Here is a 13,096-nt window from a genome sequence, read left to right on the forward strand (position 1 = left end):
AGACCACCCGGCCCAACTAACTGCACTTCCTTCTCCTAAAGCATGCACCTGGCAACCGGCTGGGAGCCCACCCTGAGCCCACCACCACCACCTGCACAGAGAGGCATGTGCTGCCCACTCCACTGAAATAGGGGTCACCTCCTAGTGACAATGTGCAATCAGCTCTTACTCGAATGGTTCTTAGATAGAGCTGGGGTCGGAACAGCAAGGACCGTCCAGCCTACACAGGTTTTGGTGCATGTACATTTAGACAAACTCCTCTCCACGTGGACTTTTAGGAGGACGAACTAGGACTATTTGCCCCTGTGTTGGGGAAGCAGAGACAGATGGATACTGGCCAGCTAGTCTAAATAAATCAGTGGGCTCCAGGTTGATTAAGAAACCCTGTCTCGGGCTGGAGAGATGGCTTAGCAGTTAAGCGCTTGCCGGTGAAGCCTAAGGACCCCGGTTCGAGGCTCGGTTCCCCAGGTCCCATGTTAGCCAGATGCACAAGTGGGCGCACGCGTCTGGAGTTCGTTTGCAGAGGCTGGAAGCCCTGACGCGCCCATTCTCTCTCTCTTCCTCTACCTGTCTTTCTCTCTGTATCTGTCGCTCTCAAAGAAAGAAAGAAAGAAAGAAAGAAAGAAAGAAAGAAAGAAAGAAAGAAAGAAAGAAAGAAAAAGAATGAGCAAAGCTCTAAAAAAAAAAAAAAGAAAAGAAACCCTGTCTCAAAAAATAAGGTGGAGAGGGCTGGAGAGATGGCTTAGCAGTTAAGATGCTTTCCTGTGAAGCCTAAGAACCCATGTTTGACTCTCCAGATCCCACTTTAATCAGATGAACAAAGTCTAGGCAAGCGCAAGGGCACACATGTCCACTAGGTGGTGCAAGCATCTGGAGTTCAACTGCAGTGGCTGAGGCCCTGGTGCGCCAATTCTCTTTGTGTGTGTCTCTCTCTCTAAAATAACAAAAAAATAAGATGGAGAGTGATTGAGAAGAACACTTGATGTCAACATCTGGCCTGTATACATACACATGTACACACACAAAAGCATTTTCCAGGGATCCCATTGTCAGGTTTTAATTCCACTCAGAAAAAACTCAGGATTGGTTTAGTGCCCAAACTGATGGTGACCTTGTAGACTGTCAGATCCTCAAAACAAAATCATCAGTTCTTGTAGGAGAACAACCAGGGTGTTTAGCAAAAACATATCCATAATTCCCTGCTTCCACCCTGCCAGAGATGAAGCAAAGAAGTCCAGAAATTTATAAGGGTTCCCCCCACCCAGAAGATTCTGTGGTTCTTCCACGTGTGGAAATAACTAAATAGCTCATCTCTAATCCAGTGTCAGTCCTTAGTAACTCATGGGTCCCTTGAGCAACTACTAAAGGAATTGTGCTGGGGCTGCAGAGACAAAGCCCAGAAACCTCCCTGCCAGAGAGGAAGTTTAGGGTTTCTCGGTGCCAGCAAAGCCTGTGAGGAAAAGCTGGGTACAACTGTGAGTCTGCAGGGTAAATATTATCACAGTGACATACAGCTGCCACCAGTGTGAGTCGCCATGTAGGTGACGCCCTTCGGTGGATCACAGGGTGCCCTAGCGTAAGCAGCGGATCTGCGACTGTCACTACCAACTTCAACAGCCTCCTCCAATCAGTCAGTGAGGATTTGCCATTGTTGTTATGGCAACAAGAGGAACCTAGGAAGAGTGATCCCTCTCTGGCTCCAGAGCAGGAAACACCTGTAAGCGGGGCCAAACACAGACTGTCTGGTTCGCTGGGATTCCTAAGGGAAATGACAGCCTGATGAGTGACATATACGGCTGGCGACCTCCCTCATTTCAGAACTCACACTTCCCCAGAGGGAAAGGTGACCAGTGCTTGCCAATAAGCAGGTGATGCCCTCTGGCCTTTCCTTCCCTCTCACAGTGCTAATCTCCAATGCTGATCCCAGCTCTGTCCCTATTTAAACCTACAGTGCAATGTCCGTGGCCTGAAGATGAGCTTGGGCTCCTCCGCATTTGCTTCACTAACCAAAGGGCTGGACGAATTTCCTCCCAGGTTTTCACCATTACTCTTCTCTTCAATTGGGAGAGATGGGTTGGGTGGCCAAGCTCAGCCTGTTGGGACTGCCAGATCTGAGGGTTTTGCCTTAAAACTCTAGTTACAACCTCTGTGGGGTAGAATGAAGGAAGGAATGGAGAAATGAGGCAGGGATGACCGGTGGAGAAAGAGATAAGGATGAGGAAATGCAGAAGAAGGGGGAAAAACCTGGATTGGACACAGGAGACATCCAACTATTCGTCTGTTAGTATTAGAAGGAACTACTTGGGCTGGGGAGGTGGCTTAGTGGTTAAGTCACTTGCCTGCAAAGCCAAAGGACACAGGTTCGATGCCCCAGGATCCATATAAACCAGATGCACAAGGTGGCGCGTGCATCTGGAGTTTGTTTGCAGTGGCTGGAGGCCCTGGTATGCCACCGTTCTCTCCTTTCTCTCTCTCTCATAAATAAATAAAATATTTTTTTAAAAATAACTACTGGGCTGGAGAGATGGCTAAAGTGGTTAAGCACTTGCCTGTGAAGCCTAAGGACCCCAGTTCAAGGCTCGATCCTCCAGGGCCCACGTTAGCCAGATGCACAAGGGGGCGCACGTGTCTGGAGTTCGTTTGCAGTGGCTGGAAGCCCTGGTGCACCCATTCTCTCTCTCTCTCTCCCTCTCTCTCTCCCTCTCTCTCTCTCTCTCCCTTTCTCCCTCTTTCTCTCTCTGTCACTCTCAAATAAATAAATAAAAATTAAAAAAAAAAATAACTACTGACTTCAAGGTACTTCACTTGGGATATTAAAACAAAATATAACCTTTAACTTCACTAAAAGCCAGCAGGGAAAAAAATACACTGTACAGATAGTCAATTTCTTTTTTATTATTTTTATTTATTTATTAAAGAGAGGGAGAGGTAGAGAGAGAAAGAGAGAGAGAGACAATGGGAGCTCCAGGGCCTCCAACCATTGCAAACAAATTCCAGATGCACATGCCACCTTGTACCTGGCTTACGTGGGTCCTGGGGAATCAAACCTGGTTCCTTTGGCTTTGCAGGCAGCTGCTTTAACCACTAAGCCATCTCTCCAGCCCTGGACAGACAACTTCATTAAAGTCTGTAAAGTCCAATTCACGTGTATACACAGGTAACCTAGGGGCGCCGGGAGTATCACGTCAGAAGCTGAATCCTACAGCGTGAGTGGGAATGAAGGCAGCTTATACCTCCAGTAGCAGGGAAGTGTGTGGAAAGCAGAGGAAAGCTTGGGCAGAGGCAGAAGAGCACACTGGGTGTCGAGAGGAAGTGTGGGCATGAGGACTGTCAGAGAATGCACTCCGGGAACCCTTCCCCCCTGTGTGCACCTTGCTTTGACTTGGTACATGCTCAGGCTCCCCCACCCTATCCTGCCTCCCTTCAGCCAAGAGTTCAGACACCCCATCCTATCCTACTGTTACACACAGCAAAACAAATGCGGCAATTCTAGCATCCAGGGACCTGGAAGAGTCATCAGGGTAAGCACTGTATCATCTTGGCTACACTGTTTTCCAACACCTAAGTACCCAATTCAACCACATCTCTCTCTAACCAAAGCTTTCCATCATGGGATCTATAAAATGGTAAAGAGTCCCATATAGGAAAAGGACAGAAAAACAGTGAGGTGGAAAAGGACCTAGAAGGAGGGTGATGATTCTCATTCAGCCTCCTGTCGTGTCAGTAAGACATGAGAGCTCACCAAGCCTCCATCCCTCATCAAACCGAAACACTACACTGGATGATCTCTAAGGGCACCCCGAAGCCAAAGGGTTGGCAATTTTTCCAGAATAGCAGCTCTAGAGCCATAAGGATCCACAGAGAGGAGTTCTTCAGTGAGGAAAAGGTTGTAGAAAAAATTTAACACCATCCACTTCTCTTTACTCATCTCTTTCATTGGTATATTGGGGTGAGTGGTCAAGCCTAACCTGTTGAGACTGCCAGAGCTGGTTTATGGTTTGTTTGTTATTGTTGTTGTTTTTTCTGAGGTAGGGTCTCACTCTAACTCAGGCTGACCTGAAATTGACTATGCAGTCTCAGGGTGGCCTTGAACTCACGGCGATCCTCCTACCTCTGCTTCCTGAGTGCTGGGACTAAAGGTGTGCACCACCACACCCGGCTTCAGAGCTGGGGTTTTGTTCTAAAACTTTGATTACAACATCTGTCAGGTACAATGATCGAAGGAATGAAGAAATGAGGCAAAGATGATGAATGGAGGGTTGTGCTGTGATGTCGCTGAAACTTTCTCTCTGTGACTCTCCAAGAGGAGGCACTGGGGAGCCCACTGTTCCCCATTTGCAAGTTTCAAATAGCTCAAAAGATCCTTTATTCCTAAAGCCCTTGAGAACAGTTGGAGGTACCTCACGTGGCAAAGGGCCAGGTGGTCTGCTGTATGCCTGAGGGATTTAGAAGGTTGGAAGGAAAGGAAAGCCATGATTACAGTAATTTCATCTATGCGTTTCCAGAGATTAATTATATTTATTGCATCTGACACCAGTCAGGAATAGCAAACATCTTTTGTGGGCCTTACAGCAAAAGTTAAAAAGCATTACTCCTAATGGTTGACTTTGTTTTATTATATCTGACTCAAAGCCAAAGGTAGACAGCACTTAGAGCTGTCTGCGGACGTTAATGTTTGAAAGCAACGGACAGCTTCCCTCTCTATCGTCCTACTGACACCTCCCCCCAACACCAGGTGTAGGTGTGCGTGTGTGTGTGTGTGTGTGTGTGTGTGTGTGTGTGTGTCTGTGTGTGTGTGTGTCTGTGTGTCTGTGTGTGTAGGGGGATAGAAGGAAGTGCAACACCTCTAAAATTTGTTATTTAGGTGCCACATAGCTAGGTGTTTCTGGGTTCCCTCCTATCCACAGATGCACAGTGATAAACAGTCTACCAGACATTGTCCCATAAAGATGACGTTATGTGAAATAGGACAGGTAGAATAACAACGGGGTAAGCATATGCCAAGAAAGGAATGGTGAGCTCTAGTTGGGATGATCATAAAAGGAGGGTTGTTTGAGATAAACCAACATCTATCTTTCAGGCAAACACAAAAGGGAATTGGATTCTGGGGGACGGGGTCAAAATCAGCAAGCAAAGACAGAAAACTGTGAAAGGGTGGAACCTCCTTTCCAACAAATTTTGCATAGTGGGTATTCCTATGGGGAAAGAACACAGTGGTACAGAAAAGAGAACTCATGGGATTGAAAGCCTTACAGGCCACCCCAACAGAGGGCACACGATGGGTAGTCAGTAAGGAGCATTCATGACCTTGATGACAGGGGCAAGGTGAGAAGAGCTATACTCACGAGCCAGGGCCTTTCACAGTCTTGTTGTGAACCACAGCTCCAGGACACAGTTGCACTTGCCAGTAGGAGTGGTAGCACTGCTTCAGAACACACAACTCACACTGCCTTGGTAACATGGCCTGGAAATCTAACAATCGTGTTCCCATAAACAGATAGATATAGATGATATAGATAGAGATAGAGATAGAGATAGAGATAGAGATAGAGATAGAGATAGAGATAGATAGATAGATATATCTATAGATATATATGTATGTAAATTTCAAGCTGTTACTTTGCGAACAACTTTTTTTTTAAGCATTTATTTATTTATTTATTTATTTATTTATTTATTTGAGAGCGACAGACACAGAGAGAAAGACAGATAGAGGGAGAGAGAGAGAATGGGCGCGCCAGGGCTTCCAGCCTCTGCAAACGAACTCCAGACGCGTGCGCCCCCCTTGTGCATCTGGCTAACGTGGGACCTGAGGAACCGAGCCTCGAACCGGGGTCCTTAGGCTTCACAGGCAAGCGCTTAACCGCTAAGCCATCGCTCCAGCCCAACGAACAGCTTTTTTAATTTTTTTTTTCGGCAAGAGAGAGAGAGAATTGGCATGCCAGGGCTTCAGCCACTGCAACTGATTTCCAGATGCATGTGCCACCCAGTGCACATGTGCGACTTTGCACCTGCGTCTCCTTCGTGCATCTGGCTAATCTGGGATCTGCAGAGTCGAACACAGGTCCTTAGGCTTCACAGGCAAGTGCCTTAGCTGCTAAGCCATCTCTCCAGCCCACAAACAACTTTTGTAACTGACCCATTGGTAAGCAATGGGCTGACCTCCAAACAATGACAATTTGCTTCATGTTGTAAGGAGGCCTGCAACTTTTAAGGAGAACTTGCAATCTAGTGGAAAACATGATAATATCGCAGAGAGAGTATTCACTGGTTCCCAGGAGGCAGGCTCTGCACCTATGTGTTCCTATGTCATAGGACAAGAGCATAAGCCGCCAGAGAGGTTCCTCACTAGCTACACAGATGGCCTATGTGAGTCACAAACCCACACACATCACACAGACACACATATACCACACATACATATGGCATATATTTATAGCATGAAAATCCACATAGAGTTAATTTCACTGGAAAATTGTTCTCCTTTCTTAGAACATTAGTCTCTAAGGACAGAGTACAAGGGGGAAAAAAAAACTGTTTTTATAAGCTTGCCTAAGAAAATTGTTACACCCCAAGGCCCATTATACTTAAAAAATTCCAATGCATCTGTCTCTTGTTTACTTTGAAACCACCATGCTAAATCTACTTGAGGAATTCAAGGCAAGATAATAGAAGTTATGTTTATTTTTATTTGGCTTTAGAGGGGAAATATAGTGGGAGAAGGGGAATAAAGTCTCAGTTGTCAAGACAATATGGCAAAAGCCAAAACGTACATGAAATGAATTAAGGCTGATCCTTCTACCTCTATATTCTCAATGGGTCTTTTCTTCTCTCCAAACAAAAAATTTATGTCTTCTTTCTCCATACATATTTTCTGGATCTATACTCAGTGACCCATATTTTATACTGCCAATTATACTTAAATATCAAAAATGTCTACTACAGGCTGGAGAGATGGCTTAACGGTTAAGCGCTTGCCTGTGAAGCCTAAGGACCCTGGTTCGAGGCTCGGTTCCCCAGGACCCACATTAGCCAGGTGCACAAGGGGCGCACATGTCTGGAGTTCGTTTCCAGTGGCTGGAGGCCCTGGCGTGCCCATTCTCTCTCTCTCTCTCTCTATCTGCCTCTTTCTCTCTCTGTCACTCTCAACTAAATAAATAAAAATGAACAAAATTTTTTTTTAACTTTCTACTACTTATTTGAAAAAAAAATGGCAAGCCAAAACAAACAATAAAATTCTACCATAAAACTATGGGTGCAAGCCCACATCATCACCTGTGCACTCTTCTGTCTACTGAGATCACGAACAGTCATGTAAGTATTTCAAGCTTTTTGTTTATGGGGTTTTTTGTTTTTGTTTTTTTTTTTTTGAGGTAGGGTCTCTCTCTAGCCCACGCTGACCCTGAATTCACCACATAGCCTCAGGCTAGCCCCAAACTCACAGCAATCCTCCTACCTCTACTTCCTGAGTGCTAGGATTAAAATCCTGTACCATCACACCCAACTTTAAACTTTTTATTTCAATATAATTTTAAGCTCAAAATATTGAAGCAATAGAATAAAGAATTCAGAGTTTCCTTCTATCTCCATTCTCCACATACTACCACTTACCATGTATGTGCAAATGGATAGGTGCATAAATTGAAGACAACATGCCTTTTTTTCTCTAAATTGTTTTGTTTCATATGTGGGTGGTGTACAGCGTGAGCAACATAAGCACTTGTGTGTGCCCTGTGCACATGCATGTGGAAGCCAGAGAAGAGTGTCAGGTTTCTTCTGGGTATTACTCCTTCCTGTGTCAAACTGCTTGTCCAGTGAGCCCCAGCAATTTACCAGCCTTCACTCCCAACAGGGCGATGGTTACAGGTATGTGTGGAGATACCTGTTAATGTGCTATGTTTGAATACATGCTAATTAAAGTTTTTTACATGACAGTTATAATCTATATATAAACATAAACAAACACATCTATAAGTACTCTCCCGTATTTAAGTACTGTTGAGTAATACATAGATATGCAAAGAATTTATTAGCATAAAGCTAGGGTAGTGATTATTCCTGGAATAGAAGAGCAGCTTGTGAAGTAATTGGCAAATTCTAGTATAATTAAAGCGGTATAAAAATAAATTGAAAGCTGGGCGTGGTGGTACACGCCTTTAATCCCAGCACCCAGGAGGCAGAGATAGGAAGATCGCCATGAGACTACAGAGTGAATTCCAGGTGAGCCTGAGCTAGAGTGAGACCCTACTTTGAAAACACCAAAACTAAATAAATAACTAAAATAAATAAATAAATAAATTGAAAAGTCAAAAAACAGTTGCCATTCTTTCTAAAGTGCTTCAGAAAAAGAAACAGTATGATTATTGACAGCTCATGGGGAAACCCTTTTGATATACATCTGTAAGTAAAAAGGTCCCAAGATAATCCACATGCTGACTGGTAAGACAGCCCTGAGGGGCTGGGAGGAGGGAATGGACCCAGAGGCGCAGGGCAGGAGCAGGCCTCTCTTGTTACTCACTGTGTTTCCCCACTGCATGCATTTTTACAAGCAACTTTTCATGGCCTTTAAACAAATTAAATGACTCAGTCAATCTAAGAATGAGAGGCATGTGAATGAATACCAGACTAAGTGAGGGGAATAAGCAAGTGAATGGGACAGGGAGGGAGCGAAGAAATGGAGAATGTTTAAAAAGCAGCCCATCGGAGTGACAGGAATCAGCGACTGTTGACTGCTCGATGCTGAAGAAGATGACTCCATCACACCAGCAAGGCTCAGGGAACACTGGGGAGGAAGACGCAGAAAGAATGTGAGAACTGAGGATGGGGAGGAATGCTTTGGTCTACTGGCTTCTGGACATGGAGTGCCCCTTGCACTCATGACCTCACAGCAGCTGGCATCACCTGCGCAAGACATGGACAATATTTCAACCATCAGCGTTCTGTTGTGGACGATGGAGGAGGGCAAAAATAAGAAATCAAAACAGAAGAAGGACTCGCTGGAAAGAAGAAGGAGCGCAGTGGAAATAGAACGCAAGAAAGCAGTGGGAATGGACCATGATCCAAGTATAGTTATGCAAATGTATGGAAACTGTCGATGAAAAAGTAAAATCCAAGAAGCACCCCAGCACGGTGGGCAGGTCCTGACAGCAAAGCTTCCCTCAAACCATGGTCAGTGAATGAGAGAGCACATTATGCAAAGTCCGGCCAACCCACATCAGATGCTCTAGAGCTTGCATGTGTGAACACCCTTAACTCCCTCTGTGAGATGATGCTGAACTTTTGTAAATGAAAAATCTATAAGAAAATCCGTGGTAGAGAAGTCACAATGGAAGCCACCATGTCCTATCCTAACACCCTGTGTATTTCCTAACACCTCCTGTCTTTCCTTTAGGTTTCATGGGATCCTTCCAGGAAGTGTCTCTGCCCATTTACAATTCCCTAAAGCATCCAAAAGCTCATCTCTGCATCATGTAGAATCAGTTCTTTGCAAACATTCCTGTTGAAAACAGAGCCATAGCCTCTAAATTATTTTGTACCCAGTGTCCCAATTCATGGTAGAGAAGTACACTTTTAAAAATGAAGCAATTGAAAAAATAAAAATAACACAACTGCAAACTCTCCCTCCAATCAAAAACCATTGGATGTAACTCTGAGAATCTACGTTTCCAGGAAGCTTTTCAGAGGGAGAATGTGTTGTTTAACCCAGCCAGGACCTCATCTATAGAATCCATATGTATTCCCCATCTCACCACCGAGTTACACAGGTGAAGTGAAGTGATGGGTACCCCTGCAGTGCCTGGTGTACAGCAGCCACTGTAGTCAACTGTTTCCACTGAAGGGTATTTTAACCTATGCCCAGGACATAGGGTCGGAATAGATCTGGGAAGGCCAGCAAATCAAGAGAGAGAGGAACTGGACCAAACTTTTCAGAGCTTTGTTATTCACAGGAACCTGGGGAGAACTCAACACATCATGTGAGGCTACCTGGGAAAACCCCTGGGATTAGGCAAGGCAAGAGGGATGAGAAGGAAAATGAACAAGCACTTGTACTGTTGTTTCTGCGAAAAACACCAGTGAAGTTGCGTAAGTCCAGGGTTGGCTAAGCTGAGCCATTTCAGCAGGCGCCGGGGCACAGGACCTGGTGATTAGGTGAGTAAGGAAGGTGACGGTGGTCCACAGTGTGACAACCGATATGAGAGGAAACTCGGATGTGGACCTACCCAGACATTCCAGGGGGGCACTGGCTGGCTCCTAGCCAAGGTCTCCAACCTGGCACAACAACACTTGCCTACCATGTACAAGACCCTAGGTTTGACACCTCGCTTTGCAAAACTAAAATTTAAAAGTTGGCCAAAACAATGCAACCATCAAATAAATTTTCATGTAATTAAAAGTCATATTAAAAAAAAGTTGGGGGAGGGAGGGCATTACCATGGGATATTTTTTATAATCATGGGAAATTTTAATAAAAATTGAGGAAACGAAAGTTGGTCAAAGCCTGGTGTGGTGCTGCACACCTGGAAGGCAGAGGTAGAAGGATGTGGTAGTTTGATTCAGGTGTCCCCCATAAGCTTAGATGTTGGCAACTGGGGAATTAATGCCTCCTGGAGGCAGTGTATTATTGGGGGCAGGCTTATGGGTGTTATAGCCAACTTCCTCTTGCCTGTGTTTGGCACTCTCTCCTGTTGCTATTGTCCATCTGATGTTGCACAGGAGCTGATGTCCACCCTCTGCTCTTGCCATCATTTTCCCCTGCCATCATGGAGCTTCCCCTCTATAAGCCAAAATAAACCCTTTTTCCCCACAAGCTGCTCTTGGTCATGTATTTTCTGCCAGCAATGTGAACCTAACTGCAACACAGGATCTCCGTGAGTTTGAGGCTAGCTTGGAACCCAGGTCAGCCCAAGCTAGAGCAAGGCCCTACCTCAAAAAAACCAAAGAGGAAAAAAATGTTGGTCAAGACAACATTTAAAGGAAAGTATGTGTGGTGGTTTGAATAGAATAGATGGCCCCCAATATATTCAGTTTTTTATTGTTTGTAGTTTGCATCTGCAGCCACCTGGCTGGAGGCAGTGTCACTGGGTGGATCTTAAGGTGTGATGGTGGGTTTCAGATTTCAATCTAAAAATATGCAAAGTGTGCCTAGCTGGAGTTCCTGAAGTGTGCTATGGCTTTTAGCTTTTTTTTTTTTTTTTTTTTTTTTTTTTTTTTGGCTTGTACTTCTCTCTCTTTGCTTGGTCCTGTGAAGGCAGACCAGCTTCTTCTTTCATTTATGGAACTTCCCCTGGATCTGTAAGCTTCAATAAATATCCCTTCCTCCATAACTGTGCCTGGTCTTGAAGTTCATCTCAGTGCACCTGAATCTATCTGCTACAGTATGTCTCTGTACAGATTTACCTGCTCTCAATACATTGGATAAATGGAATCATATGTGACCACTATGGATTGAATTCTGTCTCCCCCAGTCCCAATAAAAAAGCACCACTGTGGCTATATTAGGCAATGGGCCTTTTGGAAGGCAATTAGCATTAAAAAAATAAAGTTGTAAGGTTGGGCCCTGATCTAATATGACTGGTCTCCTTCTCAGAAAAGGGATGGTCATCCTCCATGTGAGCACACAGGGGTGAGGCCATATGATAACATTCAAGAACAAGCCAATAGGCTGGAGAGATGGCTCAGCAGTTAAAGCACTTGCCTGAGAAACCAAACAACCCAGGTTTGATTCCCTAGTGCCCATGTAAAGCCAGATGCACAAAGTGGCGTGTGCATCTGGAGTTTGTTTGCAGCAGCTGGAGGCCCTGCTGCACCCATGTTTTCTGTATCTCTCTCTGTTTGCAAACAAATAAAAATTAAATATTTTTTTAACTTTAAGCTTAGATCCAGGTGTAGTGGCACACACCTTTAATCCCAGCACTCAGGAGGCAGAGGTAAGAGGATTGCTGGGAGTTTGAGGTCAGCCTGAGACTGCATAGTGAATTCCAGGTCAGCCTAGGCTAATGAGACCCTACCTCAAAAAATGAAAGAAAGAAAGAAAGAAAGAAAGAAAGAAAGAAAGAAAGAAAGAAAGAAAGAAAGAAAGAAAGGAAGGAAGGAAGGAAGGAAGGAAGGAAGGAAGGAAGGAAGGAAGAAAGAAAGAAAGAAAGAAAGAAAGAAAGAAAGAAAGAAAGAAAGAAAGGGAAAGGCCAAAAAACAAACCTTTAGAACAATGAAAAAGAAGGCAAAACCAGCAAAGAGCCTGCGGGAGGAGCCCATCCCAGACACTCTGAACTCGGACTTCTGGCCTCCAGAACTGCGAGGTAAGGTTCTGTTATTGGTGCCACCCTCTCTGTGACAATTTCACATGGCCCCAGGAGCACATGGGCAGGCTGGCACAGCGTGTCACTTAGCATAAAGCTCCCGTGGATTTTACTGATGCTGTTGTTGCTGTCGTTGTTCTTGCTGTTAATTTTGTCATCGCTGTTTTGCTTTGGTTTCTTTTTGAGACAAAGTCTCACTATGAAGCTCGTGCTGACCTGGAACTGGGGATCCTCCTGTCTCAGTCTCCTAAATGCTAGGTTGTAGGTAAACATCACCGTGCCCAACAGCATCAACCTCTGACCCACTGACGCATTCCTTTTTGAGACAAAATCATTTTCCATTACATGTGCATATCACTGTTTTTGTCCATGTTTCTAGCATGTGGCTACTGTGAGCAATGCCACCGTGGACCTCTACATATAATATAGGTATTTGACTGCTTGTTTTCAATTCTTTTAACCATATACCTAGGAATAAAATGGCTGGATCATGTGGTAATTCTGCATTTAACTTTTTTTATTTTTTTATTTTTATTTTTTGAGAGAGAGGGAGAGAATAGGCACACCAGGGCCTCAGCCACTGCAATCGAACTCCAGACGCCTGCACCATCTAGCAGGCATGTGTGACCTTGCACTTGCCTCACTTTTGTGCATCTGGCTTACATGGGATCTGGAGAGTCAAACATGAGTCCTTAGGCTTTGCAGGCAAGTGCCTTAACCTCTAAGCCATCTCTCCAGCCCTGCATTTAACTTTTAATTTTTTTCTTTATTTTCATTTATTTAGTTGATAGTGACAGACA

Source organism: Jaculus jaculus, chromosome 5, assembly GCF_020740685.1.
Source record: "Jaculus jaculus isolate mJacJac1 chromosome 5, mJacJac1.mat.Y.cur, whole genome shotgun sequence".
NCBI lineage: Eukaryota > Metazoa > Chordata > Mammalia > Rodentia > Dipodidae > Jaculus > Jaculus jaculus.